The following is a 13629-nucleotide window of genomic DNA, read 5'->3' as shown; positions in this document are numbered from 1 at the left end:
CGCTAAAATCCGTCTCTACTTGATTTATACTACTACTCTGTTTTGCCGCAAGCAAAAGTGGTCGCTATGTCCGTCGCAAAACACTATTCACAGCAAAACACCCAAGACTGAAACAGGGGAAACGCTTAATGGGAAAACTAAAACAGAACACACATTAAACAAAATACCATGACACTAAACAACACTAACACACATACTAACACAATACTAACAATTAATCATAAAACACGAAAGGATTAAACACACAACACTAGCTAGCTATTATGAACCTTTAGACACTGCTCCCCGGCAACGGCGCCAAATTTGATCGAGGTCGTACCCGAATCAAATAAACATGAAAATGCAGTAACTGGGAAGTGATCCTAGGTCGTTTCCCACGAGCAATGACAAACCAAATGTTCATAATATACTTGCGCAGTAACAGTAACGATTGGGGGGGGTTGTTTGTTTCGTGATTAAAGAGCAGAACAAGTAAACTAGAATTTGAAACTACTAATATTAAAAACGGGTTGTTTCCTCTGATTCAGAAGCCATTCTCTTATCCGGGGTTATGGAGAATTCGTCCCTAACAGTCAACCACTTAATCCAACCCTATTTCAATTTACTAAGCGAAAATCAACTTAGGGTTATCAATACGTGATTAAGCACCACATACACCAGTTACCCCTTCGTCCATTAAGCATGAACGCAAGTTAGTCTCAGAGGCAATTAATCGAACACGAAGCGTGCACTGATTAATGTTCACGAATTTGGGATAACTGGTGAAGGGAAAACTGCCAGGAAACCACATTACAAACGAAACCTCAAAGAGAGTTGGGCTTCATCCTCAAAAGGAAACAACACCAGAAAAACTAGCCTTCCATAGATTCAAAAAGAGAACAAAATGAAACATGAAGCAGAAACGTAAATGAACAGAAACGTAAATGAAGCAGAAACGTAAATGAAAGTAGAAGAAGTGAAGGTCACTAGTAACAATCTATAGTTCATGGAAAGTTCCATTAATAACAAAACAGTAGCATTCAAGCAGAAAAACGTAAAAACCCTCAACAAAGCTCTGAATAATGAATAACATAACAGAATAGCCCTGCACGAATCCCAAGGCTACTATTTAAAAAGAGTCACTCAAAGTCACTGGGCCCTATTACAATACTCTGGCCCAAAACGAAATAAACACTGAACAACATAAAATAAAATTGCGAAATTTCCTAATTAGAAACTAACTAAGGTAAGCACTTCTTTATTTGCCCTCTTCAAGTCCATAACCAAAATCCAGATTAAGCCCAATGTTTCATTAATTCCTGAAATTAGATTAAAAACATCAAATTAGCTAAATGAGCCCAAATAATAAAACTGCCTGATTAATTGACAATTAAGACCAATCAGTAATTAAAATGGTGCAAAAAGGGTTTAGAAAATAGAAGAAAATGATGGCACATCATCGAGGTTGTGCAAGAAATGGGTTTTGTGGGGGAGGCCTTTGTGGTTGAGTGGGCATTCTCTGTTGGATGGGCATCGGAATGGGAGGAGATCCGATATTGGTTGAGTAATTGTACTGGGGTGGGGGATATTGGTAAGTGGGGTTGTGAGGAGTTTGTTGGGACTTTGTCCATGTGGGAGTTGCGGTTATAGCATGGGCATCTCCCTCTTTTTTCTTAGCTCCACCTGTACTGGTCTTCTTATTTCCCGCACTTGTTGAAGCGACATAATCGAACTTGCCTCTTCTTAGGCCTACTTCAATCCTCTCACCCGCAAATACCAGATCCACAAAGCTTGAAGGCATGTAACCCACCATCTTCTCATAGTAGAACACTGGTAATGTGTCCACTATCATTGTTATAATCTTCCTCTCCATCATTGGAGGTGCTACCTGAGTTGCTAAATCCCTCCACCTCTGGGTGTATTCTTTAAAAGACTCATGCTCCTTCTTGCACATGTTTTGCAATTGTGTTCTATCTAGAGCCATGTCAGAGTTGTATTGATACTACCTGATAAAGGTAGCCATTAAGTCTTTCCAAGAACGGATCCAGGAAGATTCCAGGTTTGTATACCAAGTGATTGCTGCCCCGAACAAACTCTCTTGAAAAAATGAATCAAGACTTTCTCATCTTTTGGCGTACACCCCCATCTTCCCAAAATTCATCTTTAGGTGGTTTTTGGGACAAGTAGTCCCCTTGTACCTGTCAAAGTCAGGCACCTTGAATTTAGGAGGGATGACGACGTCAGGCACTAGGCACAGTTCCGCCATGTTGGCAAAAGGGTAATCTTCAATCCCCTCAATAACCCTCAGTCTTTCCTCTATAAGATCAAATTTTTCTCTTTCTTCCATGGCAGGAGACAGTCTTCCCACCAAGAAATGTAAGGGTTGCAGCGGGCGATGCTAAGCACCCCCCGAGGTGTTAGGCTGGGGCATGCCACAAAATGCGGGCCCTTCAATGGTATATCTGAAGTATGGCTCAAAGTCAGCCAAAGCATAATCTCGGGGTTCCTCACATGCCCCCCATGGGCTGAGCAAAATGTGCATGCCCCAACTGGGCTTGCTGGCTTTCAAGGGGAACAAGAGCGGAGTGGTCGGCGTTCTCGTCGGGCACATGTACAACATTGGGTGGTGCATAGTTGGGAGGCAAGTCGTATGGTGGGAAGGAGTTCTTGCTTTGCACAACATGGGGACCATCTGTACTTCCCAATGTTTCTCCTCCCTGACTTACCACGTTGGGGACTAGAAGACTGATTTGATTTATGCCAGATAGGTAAGTCGGATCTACCTCAGCGACGACGCTAATGGTAGCAACTACAGCCGCGTTGACCTCCATTATCTTCTTCATGCTCAACATGGCCTCCATCATGGCGGCCATTTGATCTTTCATGGCCTCCATGTCGGCCTTTATCTATTCCTGAACTTCCTCTACTTCGCTCATAATTCTAGCCCTGGCGCGCGTTCGGTAAGGGTGCCGTAAAGCGCGTTCATTCTTTTTTGGTTACTATGGTTACTTTTTTATGATAGCAATGACTGCTAAAAAAATTAGTAATGCAACAACTAAATAAACATGAATGCATGATAATGATAAGTTGTTGAAGTATTGAATCCACGTAGAACTTTTAGTAAAGACATAGGGTCAAATCAAATCCCATTTTCATTAAGAAGCAACATCGTTTATCTTTCCAAAGCCAAAGCATAAATACAACACAAACGCCTCAGCAATTCCTAATTATGTGGGTCATTAGTTCGACCATGTGTTGGCAGTAGTCGAAAAGACCATGAACTTCATCGGGAGCCGAGTACGTGTCGGCCATTGCCTTGGCTCTGGCTAACAACCTTGGAAGCTCTTGACTCCCATTCAAAGTGAGAGCGAACCTATCCATCCATTTCATAGCTTCCCTATGCAAGGATTCTATCACCCTCTCTCTTGCTTCCCTTTCAACTTGTAGAGCCGATACCTTCGCAAGTTCATCCTCCAGCCTCTACCCATGACTAGTAGCCAGGTTCACCTTCTCCTTATATTGATCAATAATTTTCAACATATTCTCTTCCATTCTGCTTAGTTGTTCCGTCAAACTTTTCTTCAACCTTTGACAAGCCTTCAACTTATCCTCTAACACCATGCTTTCCACCCTTGACCCGTCCCTTTCAACCCTTCTAAGCTTGAGCTCATTGGTGCTTCCCCATAGAGCCCCTCGGAACTTGTTCCTGCTCTATTCTTCCTTTCAGGCCCTTTTTGTTTCCCGCTCTAATGCTTCGACCCTAGTCATGTTGACATCTCTCAGCTCGTCACACTTTTTCCTGACCCTAGTGACTATTGTCTTTATCTTCTCCTTGACCACTCTCATTTTTTTGAGCTCCACTTTCAAAGCTTGCACTTCTTCGCTTTCCTCAAGGACTTTTGCTTCTTTCCCACTTAGGCCTTTTAGCTTCGAGAGCCAAGTTATCCCTTGCGTTCTAGACTTCAACCACTTGTGATAGCCGTCGATGATGCCATTGCTACTTCCCCTAATCTCCTTATCTTTCCCTTCCACTATATTCCACGCTTTACGGATTCTCTGAAGTATCCTCGCATTAGTTTCATTGAAACCTCGCACGATGAAAGGCGATTTGATCTCCTCTGATGGTGCACCTCTCATAGGGTGGCCTAGCTTATGGAGACGATGGAGACCTCCGGCTGCCACGGCATAGGAAATTTTTTTCTACCCAAATACATATATAATAATTGCGATTCTGGTAACCGGAGCAAAAGTTATGGCCGTTTGACGTTTTGACAAACACAAAATTTGCTACTTTTTTGGAACTTTCAAATCTAACCAAACAAAAAGCAATAGTTGTTTTTCCCACAAAATATGGATTGAAAGAAGTTACCACAAAAAAAATTCAGCCAAAAATAACAACCCTAGCTACTGAAACAAAAAATCCCAAATAATTCAACATGGGTGGTCGCTAAAATCCGTTGCTACATGATTTCTACTACTACTCTGTTTTGCCGCAAGCAAAAGTGGTCGCTAAGTCCGTCGCAAAACACCCAAGACTGAAACAGGGGAGGCGCTTAATAGGAAAACTAAAACAGAGCACACACTAAACAAAATACCAGGACATTAGACGACACTAGCACACATTCTGACACAATACTAACAAGTAATCATAAGACACGAAAGGATTAAACACACAACACTAGCTAGCTATTATGAACCTTTGGATACTGCTCCCTGGCAACGGTGCCAAATTTGATCGAGGCCGTACCCGAATCAAATAAACATGGAAAATGCAGTAACTAGGAAGTGATCCTAGGTCATTTCCCAATGAGCAATGATAAACCAAATGTTCATAATACACTTGCAATAGCAGTAATAGTAACGATTGGGGGGGTTTGTTTGTTTTGTGATTTAAAGGACAGAACAAGTAAACTGGAATACGAAACTACTAATATTAAAAATGGGTTGTTTCCTCTAATTTAGAAGCCATTCTCTTATCCTGGGTTATGGAGAATTCGTCCCTAACAGTTAACCACTTAATCCAACCCTATTTCAATTTACTAAGCGAAAATCAAGTTAGGGTTGTCAATACATGATTAGGCAACACATACACCAGTTAGCCCTTCTTCCATTAAGCATGAACGCAAGTTAGGCTCAAAGGCAATTAATCGAACACGAAGCGTGCACTGATTAATGTTCACGAATTTGGGTTAACTCGTGAAGAGGAAACTGCCAGGAAGCCACCTTATAAACGAAACCTCAAAGAGAGTTGGGCTTCGTCCTCAAAAGGAATCAACACCAGAAAATCTAGCCTTCCATAGATTCAAACAGAAAACGCAAATGAAACTAAAAGCAGAAACGTAAATGAAGCAGAAACGTAAATGAAAGTAGAAGAAGAAACAAGAACGAAATTGTTATTAGAAGCAGAAAATGGAAAGTTGCATTAATAACGAAACAGTAGTATTCAAGCAGAAAAACGTAAAAACCCTCAACAAAGCTCTGAATAATGAATAACATAACAGAATAGCCCTGCACGAATCCCAAGGCTGCTATTTAAAAAGAGTCACTCAAAGTCACTGGGCCCTATTACAATACTCTAGCTGAAAACGAAATAAACACTAATCCACATAAAATAAAATTGCGAAATTTCCTAATTAGAAATTAACTAAGGTAAGCGCTGCTTTATTTGCCCTCTTCAAGTCCACAACCAAAATCCGGATTAAGCCCAATGTTTCATTAATTCCTGAAATTAGATTAAAAACATCAAATTAGCTAAATGAGCCCAAATAATAAAACTGCCTAATTAATTGACAATTAAGACCAAGTGGTAATTAAAATAGTGCTAAAAGGGTTTAGAAAATAGAAGAAAATGATGGCACATCAAAACCCCCCATACTTAGCCTTTTGCACTCCTAGGCAAAATGAAACAAAGAACAAAATCCAAAGATATCAAAGAGAGACAAACAAAAACATTCACATATTTCTCAATGAACATCAAGGAATGAAAGGAATGGGCAACATCTAACATAAGGAGATCCAAAAAGTCAAGACATTCATGAAAATCATCCAAGCAACCCAATCATGGCAAAATAGTTGATCAGCTCAAGAATGAAAAGTGATAAAGCCTCACAAGATATACACTCTATCTCTCAAGTGTCTAGCTACTATTTACCCTCAAAGCACCCATGAAAACAAACACCACATAAACTTGGCAAGATTCTAAAATTCACAATCAACCCATAAACACAAGCGCATGAGGATCAAAAGGTCTTTTAAGGTTGTAATGGGGCCAAGGACAAGGTATGGAAAAATATGGAATAAGTGGTTGAATCCCAAAGGAATAGAGGAGCAATGGGGAATAAGTTCATATTAAAAAAAATAAGAAAATAAAAAGAAGTAAAGATAAAATTTAAACATAAAGAGTAAAACCAAGAGTCTCATCATTCTTTTGTCATTTAAGATCTTATTCATTCAACTTTATTGCTTTTCTTTTTCTTTTTCGATTTTTTTTATGTACGTAGCCTTTGAGAAACAACATCTCATTCAACATGTCCAACATTTAACCAATATACAATGTACATCAAGTGTGGCCCAAAATACATCATGAAGCATAGCCAACAAAACATGGTATCCAATGAAACAAAAACCCCCACACTTATTCCCAAAACAATTCCAAAGCTCCAAAATTCCTTAAGGATATGGTGATATCATGGTTTTTCATTTAAGGCTTGCAGTGAGCTTCAAAACAAGGAAAGGGAAACAAGGCTCAAAAGGGCTATCTAAGGAATTAATTCAAGGTAAGTCCATTTGGCTAGAAGCTTATGAGAACAAAATTGCCTCAATCATTTCCAAATATGCATGTGAATTAGGAAGCATCAACAAGAATCAAGCCAAGGCTATTGTGCAAGCAATCAATGGGGCAAAACACACCAAATGATTATGATGATGGATGGCTCAAATTCTCACAAAGGTAAGCTCATCACTTTCAAATTGAGCTTTCAAAACTATCATGACATGTAGAGGAGAATCAAGGATTTCAAGTCACAAAATGTCAAGAACTTTTATTGTCAAAACAATTACCCATTTCTTGAACATATCCTATAATTCAAAGAAAAACATGCAAAGTCGTACATGCACACAGAATTGACCCAAAATATTAAACTAGAAATCCGACGAAACTAACAACATTAACAAATTAACACAACTAACAAATTAACAAAACCAACAAAACTAGCAAAACCAAAGAACACTCCCCCCCCCCCCCATACTTCAACAACACCTTGTCCTCAATGTAGCACAACTAAAAGATTAAAAACAATTAAATCATCAAATAGAATCGGACAAGTGTAATAAAAGCAAAGATGGAGATAGGAAAAGAAAAACTCCCTAAGTCATGGTGGAGGAAGAGTAGGGTGGAGTAAGGAAGTCTCCTCCACCACTACGTCCACTAAAGAAGGGTTCGTGAGGAATTGCTTAAGTCGATGTCCGTTGACCTTGAAGCTCTTGTTTGTGGAGTTGCTTTTGATCTCAACTGTACCATAAGGAAAAACATTAGTAACAACAAAAGGACCAATCCACTTAGACCTCAACTTACCACTCATGAGTCCAAGCCTAGAATTATACAATAACACTTTTTGCCCAACCATGAAGTCCTTCTTAACTATCATGCTATCATGGAACTTCTTGGTCTTTTCTTTATAGAACTTGGCATTCTCGTAGGCTTCTAGGCGGATTTTATCTAACTCACTCAGTTGCAACTTTCTTTCCTCACCAGCTTGATCCATAGAGAAGTTGCAAGTCTTCACTGCCCATTATGCTTTGTGCTCAATTTCCACTGGAAGATGACATGCCTTTCCAAAGACAACCCGATAAGGAGACATTCCTATGGTTGCTTTGTAGGCAGTCCGATGTGCCCAAAGAGCATCATCAAGCCTGGTACTCCAATCTTTCCTACTTGGCTGCACAATCTTCTCTAAAATTCTCTTGATCTCCCTGTTAGAAATTTCTGCCTGTCCATTGGTCTGGGGGTGGTATGGTGTGGATACCCTGTGTACCACCCCGTACTTTTTAAGCAGGGCATGCATTGTTCTGTTGCAAAAATGGGTTCCTTGATCACTAACAATTGCTTTAGGTACTCCAAACCTGCAAAACAGATTAGACCTGACAAAATCTGCAACACCTTTAGTATCATTAGTTCTAGTGGGCTTGGCTTCCACCCATTTTGAAACATAATCAACTGCAAGGAGAATGTAAACATAACCAAAAGAGACAGGAAAAGGGCCCATGAAATCTATACCCCAGACATAAAACACCTCACAGAATAGCATAGGTTGCTGAGGCATTTGTTGTCGCCATGTAAGTGTATTTCCTGCTCTCTGACACTGCTCACAAGTGCTGCAGATCTTCCACGCATCTTTAAAGATGGTGGGCCAATAAAAACCACAATCAAGCACTTTGCGAGCTGTCCTTTGAACACCCAGATGACCTCCCAGTGCAGAAGAATGACAGAACTGCAGGACTGAGTCAGTTTCATGATCTGGAATGCATCGTCTAATTACCTGATCACTGCACAAATTCCACAAGTAGGGGTCATCCCAAATAAAATACTTAGCATCACTTTTAATTTTATCTTTTTGGGCCTTAGATGCTGAAGAAGGAAAAACAGAAGCAACTAAATAATTGGCAATGTTAGCAAACTAGGGAGTAGAAAGAAAGTCAGAAATACTATACAGTATATACAAATGATCATCCGGGAAATCATCCCGAATGGGTGAATCCGCATCCGTTACACGTTCGATCCGACTCAAATGATCAGCAACTAAATTTTGTGCTCCGCTCCTATCACGGATCTCCAAGTCAAACTCTTGGAGCCAGAGCATCCATCGGATCAACCTAGGCTTAGAATCAGCCTTCTTCAACAAGTACTTTAGAGCTGCATGGTCAGTATAAACAATAATGCGGGTACCAAGCAAATAAGATCGAAATTTTTCAAGAGCAAAAACTATGGCTAGAAGCTCCTTCTCAGTAGTAGTATAATTCGCTTGGGCAGCATCTAAAGTCCTAGAAGCATAGTATATCACCCTGGGCAATTTATCAATTTTCTGAGCAAGGACAGCCCCCAATGCATAATTTGATGCATCACACATAAGCTCAAAAGGGGCTATCCAATCGAGTGCCTGGATGATGGGAGTGGTAGTCAGCGCTCTTTTGAGGCAATCAAAAGCCTCTTTGCATCTGTCATTAAAGTCAAACTCCAGCTCCTTTTGCAACAAGTTGGACAGTGGAAGGGCTACTTTGCTAAAATCCCTTATAAAGCGCCTGTAGAATCCTGCATGACCAAGAAAAGATTGCACCTCTCGCACACAAGAGGGGTAAGGCAATTGTAAAATAACCGAAATTTTTGCAGGATCTAATTCAATACCCTTATTGGAAATAATGTGACCTAAAACTATACCTTGCTCAACCATAAAATGACATTTTTCAAAATTTAGAACAAGGTTAGTTTCAATGCATCTATTCAAAACTTTTTCCAAACTATCCAAACAACCATCAAAAGAGGATCCATACACAGTGAAATCATCCATAAACACCTCTTTGCAATTTTCTAAGAAATCACTGAAAATACTAATCATGCACCGTTGGAAGGTACCAGGGGCATTGCATAGGCCGAAAGGCATCCTCCTATAGGCAAAAGTGTCGCAGGGGCAGGTGAATGTGGTCTTTTCCTGATCCTCAGGAGCAATAGTAATTTGCATATAACCAGAAAAACCATCAAGGAAATAGTAGTGAGATTTACCTACCAGGCGTTCAAGCATCTGGTCAATGAATGGCAGGGGAAAATGGTCCTTTTTGGTAACCTGGTTCAGCCTCCTATAGTCCACGCAAACTCTCCAACTGTTCTGCACCCAAGTAGGAATCAGCTCCTCCTTCTCATTTTTATCACTGTGAGGCCGATCTTCTTCGGGACTACCTGGACGGGACTCACCCATTCGCTGTCGGAGATAGGATAAATGATTCCAGCTTGCAAAAGCTTGGTTATCTCCTTCTTCACTACATCAAGAATCACCGGGTTGAGTCTTCTCTGTGGCTGTCTTACTGGTTTAGCTCCATCCTCTAAATTTATTCGATGCATGCATGTGGATGGGCTAATACCAGGAATGTCTGCCAGGGTCCAGCCTATAGCCTTCTTATGCTTCTTGAGAACAGACAACAACTTCTCCTCTTGCTCATCAGCAAGGGAGGCAGATATAATCACTTGAAAACTTTTGCTATCATCCAAGTAAGCGTATTTTAAATTTGATGGCAGAGGCTTCAATTCTGGTGTGGTCGGTTGGATAGTGGTAGAAGAAGATGGTTTCTCAGCCTGTACCTCATAAAGAAAGTTAGAGGTATGTGTACTTCCTGAAACATGGTTAGTCCTATCTGACTCTATAAAATCAATCTCGAGAGGTAAAACACCACCACCAGACATGCAATCAATATCGATTTCAGATTCACTCTCAGCATCAAATTCAGACATATGATCAAGTACAATTTCAGACTCAATGCATGAAGAGTGAGAGGCATGCAGATTAGAATAAAGATCAGTCATGTATTCATCAACAACATGGTCAATTATTTCAGCACGAAATACAGAAAGATCTTCAAATGGGTATTTCATAGCATCCAGAATATTAAAATGAACAGTTATATCACCAAACTCCATGGATAGTGTGCCTGCAATATACATCTATCTTAGTTCTAGTTAGTTTTCATAAAGGGTCTGTCTAAAATGATGGGAACTGATCCTTGAGAAAATCCATCTTCCAATATTCAAAATATAAAAATCAACCAGGGAAAAATCAGTTCACCCAACTCTAACTAAGACATTTTCTATGAAAACCAACAGGATAGGCAACACTTTTATTAGCTAAATGAAGTACCACATCAGTTGACTGCAAGGGACCTAGAGATAGAGAATTAAAAATAGACAGAGGCATAACACTAACAGAAGCTCCTAAATCTAGCATGGCATTGTCAAACTTACTATTCCCTATAATACAAGGTATGCTGAATGTACCTGGATCTTTACATTTTTCAGGAATTTGGGGAACAGATTTACCAATCAATGCGGAGACATTTCTGCCCATGCTAATTCGTTCACTTCCTTTAAGCTTCCGCTTATTAGTGCAAAGCTCCTTCAAGAATTTAGCATATCTTGGAATTTGCTTTATTGCATCCAGCAGAGGTATGTTTACCTCTACTTTTCTAAATGTTTCCAAGATCTCTTTCTCTGCCTCTTCCAATTTTTTGTTGGGAACTGCTCTTGGAGGGAATGGAAGAGGGATGTGCTGCTTCTGCAAATCAGATTTACCAGTGGAAGAAAATTCACCTGCACAGAAATTGTTAGGTAAATTTTTGTCATCACCTTTTTCTGGAGTAGAGTGAAGTTGGACAGGTTCATTTGCAGATGAGAAAGGTGCTACAGGTTGAGGTCCTTGACACTGTTTTCCCGACCTCAATGAAATGGCACTGACATTTTTGGGATTTTGGACAGATTAAGAAGGCAGCTTGTCAGAATTCTGGGACTGTTGTTGATTTAATTGTGTAGCCAATTGTCCCATCTAATTAGTTAAGCTCTGAATAGAGGCTCTGGTCTCTTGTTGAAACTGTATGTTTTGCATAGTCATTTGCCTCACAAGTTCTTCGAGGGAAGGTTGTGGAGGGATGTTGTTGTCGTTGTTGTTGGTTGTTTCTGGGGCCGTTGTTGTTGTTGGATTGGTGGAGGAATGTATGGTCTGCTTGGGCCAGCAGCATTTTGGAAGGAAGGAGCAGGTTGTTGTTTTTGTTGCTGAGGGCTAGACCATCTGAGATTAGGGTGATTCCTCCATCCAGGGTTGTATTTGTTGCTGGAGAGGTCATAATTGTTCTGTTGTGGTTGACTTTTCTGCTGAGGTTGAGGAGGTCTATTGTAAATGTTTGCAGCATAAGCTTCGGGCTGCTCAATTGCTCTAGGTTGCTGCATGGAAGGGCAAAGGTCTGTATGGTGGTCAGGAGAGGAGCACAAACCATAGACCCTTGCGACAGGTATAGATTTCTTGTTCATGGCCAGCTGGGTTACCAATTTAACCAATGCATCCAGTTTTCCTTCAAGCTTCTTAGTTTCAGATGATGCAGCTGAGTTTGTAGCTACCTCATGCACTCCTCTAATGACTATAGCATCATTTCTGCCGCTAAACTGCTGGGAGTTGGAAGCCATCTTCTCAATTAAATTTCTGGCTTCAGCAGGAGTCATGTCTCCAAGGGCTCCACACCACTGGCAGCATTTATCATACTTCTCTCCATATTACTGAGTCCTTCATAAAAATAGAAGCAGCTGCTCCGAAATCTGATGGTGAGGGCAACTGGCACATAGTTTTTTAAATCTCTCCCAGTATTCATACAGGCTCTCTCCACTGAGTTGTCTAATACCTTAGATATCCTTCCTGATGGTTGTGGTCCTGGAAGCAGGGAAAAAATTTTCTAAGAATACTCTCTTAAGGTCATCCCAGCTCATGATGGACCTTGGAGCAAGGTAATACAGCCAGTCCTTTGCCACTCCCTCTAAAGAATGAGGAAAAGCCTTCAGAAATATGTGATCCTCTTGGACATCTGGGGGTTTCATGGTGGAGCAAACAATATGAAATTCCTTCAAATGTTTGTGCGGGTCTTCACCTGCAAGGCCATGAAACTTTGGAAGCAAATGGATCAGTCCAGTTTTAAGAACATATGGGACATCCTCATCAGGGTATTGGATGCACAAGCTTTCGTAGGTGAAATCAGGTGCAGCCATTTCCCTTAGAGTCCTCTCACGGGGTGGAGGTTGTGCCATGTTCTTAGAATGTTCAAAATCAGAATGCTCAGAATCATAATGCTCAAAATTATAATGCTCAAAATCAGGATGTTCAAAATCACCAATAACAGAATGCACATATTCACCAGTAATGGAATGCTCAGGATGATCAAAAGGTATAAAATGATGCCTAACTAATCTATGAAATGTCCTATCTATCTCAGGATCAAAGGGTTGTAAGTAAGATGGATTGCCTCTAGTCATACACTACATTCAGCATGCACAACTAGTTGCCTTGTCATGGAAATAAAGGTGTAGGTTTGAACTACAGCTACCCTCAAATGATATCCAAATGACTTGAAATTTTGTGAGCAACCTTATAAAATGATGAGAAGATAGCACAAAAAATATCAGGCAAAAATTCAAAGTCTAACTATGGAAGCTAAAAAGGGTAGGTTAAGAAAAATAAGTGAATAAAACTTGAAAAATAAAAAACTTTTGACAGAATCACTATTTTTGGACGATGGAGACCTCAGCCGGCTTATGGACAAATACCATAGCATAGGAAATTTTTTTCTACCCCAAATACATATATAATAATTGCGATTCTGATAACCGGAGCAAAAGTTATGGTCGTTTGAAGTTTTGACAAACACAAAATTTGCTACTTTTTTGGAACTTTCAAATCTGACCAAACAAAAAGTTCTAGCTATTTTTCCCACAAAATATGGATTGAAAGAAGTTACCACAAAAAAATTCAGCCAAAAATAACAACCCTAGCTACTGAAACAAAAAATCCCAAATAATTCAGCATTGGTGGTCGCTAAAATCCGTCGCTACATGATTTCTACTACTACTCT

At 40.2% G+C, this 13629-nt stretch overlaps 1 non-coding gene across 1 annotated transcript; it reads left to right on the top strand.

Moving 5' to 3' along the window:
- Positions 1-12323: 12323 nt before the first annotated feature.
- LOC113001356 (small nucleolar RNA R71) lies at positions 12324-12430 on the top strand. Its single transcript, XR_003266673.1, has one exon. It is a non-coding gene; the product is annotated as a small nucleolar RNA R71 (small nucleolar RNA).
- The last annotated feature ends 1199 nt before the right edge of the window (positions 12431-13629 follow it).

Source organism: Glycine max, chromosome 3 (assembly GCF_000004515.6).
Source record: "Glycine max cultivar Williams 82 chromosome 3, Glycine_max_v4.0, whole genome shotgun sequence".
NCBI classification, from domain to species: Eukaryota; Viridiplantae; Streptophyta; class Magnoliopsida; order Fabales; family Fabaceae; genus Glycine; species Glycine max.
Note: the sequence above shows the minus strand (reverse complement) of the source record. Positions and strands in the feature narration are given on the sequence as shown.